This window comes from Lactuca saligna, chromosome 8 (genome assembly GCF_052625555.1).
Source record: "Lactuca saligna cultivar CGN05327 chromosome 8, ASM5262555v1, whole genome shotgun sequence".
Taxonomy (NCBI): Eukaryota; Viridiplantae; Streptophyta; class Magnoliopsida; order Asterales; family Asteraceae; genus Lactuca; species Lactuca saligna.
The window spans coordinates 239,872,674-239,873,814 of NC_136424.1; the positions used below are offsets into that span (position 1 = coordinate 239,872,674).

The window sequence follows — 1,141 nt, forward strand, 5'->3', positions numbered from 1 at the left end:
ATAAAATCTATGACAAAACTTTATTATTTATAATAATGGTTCGAGATAGTTTTGATTTTCAATCCATGGAACGTTTTTTAAGCAAAAGATGAAGATACAACGTTGAATTAGTCCCAAAATAGGAAATTAAACGATTTTAATGAACAATTTTTTGAAATTACAGTGACCTAATTGGAAAATACAAACTGTAAAGGGTATATTTATAAACAAGTGATAATAATGGGCAGTGAACGAAACGATAAAAATATATGCTGGCTATGGGGTTCGAACCCATGCGCACTTATGTGCAGAAGATCTTAAGTCTTCCCCCTTAACCTCTCGGGCAAACCAGCAACTTGTTTTTATATTCTCTATATATTTATTTGTATAGTAAGCGAGTAAGAATATGAGGTTAAGGAAAAGTAGACACGATCTCAATTTAAAGTTCTATGGAGTTGAATCTAATAGCATGGTTTTTATCGTATTTTTCTATGTTATTTTAGCCTAAAATGATTAACTAAGGTGTAGACCAACCGCATATACAATATAAATTGGCAACATTGCAGTGCAAATGTGGATTATATATTTACGATGCAGTTTGCAGTTTGTTATTCGGTCAAACCACACTAAACCACACTATACGACGTATTTATGGTTTTTAATTATGAAACTATGGTTCAAACTGTACCATACCGCACAACACACATACACCCAAATTTCAAAGAAACTTTCTATATCAAAAAACAATATAAATAAAAGAGAAAGTGACACAAGATAGTCAATATTCTTAATGAATTATTATTTAATAGCCAAACAAATTTCAAAGAAACTTTCTATATAAAAAAACAATATAAATAAAAGAGAAAGTGACAAAAGATAGTCAATATTCTTAATGAATTATTATTTAATAGCAAAAAAATAGCCCTTAGCCAAAATTAACAAAGAAAAATTAATGCATATGGCCATCTGACCCATTGAATGGACCCCGACCATTCCAGGTTTAGACGAATTTTACTTTTTATAATCATCTTGCTTTTAAGTTTAAAAGAACAATGTTTTTCTCGTTTGGTTGTTAGATACTTTTTTGGATTTTCTTTGGGTTTTTATTTGGTCACGATAAATGCTTTGTGAGAAGAGTTTTTTTATTGAATAAATGTACATT

General features: G+C 29.4%; 1 non-coding gene across 1 annotated transcript; it reads right to left on the minus strand.

Moving 5' to 3' along the window:
- Positions 1–249: 249 nt before the first annotated feature.
- Positions 250–332, minus strand: TRNAL-UAA (transfer RNA leucine (anticodon UAA)). Its single transcript has one exon. It is a non-coding gene; the product is annotated as a tRNA-Leu (tRNA).
- Between the last annotated feature and the right edge of the window lie 809 nt (positions 333–1,141).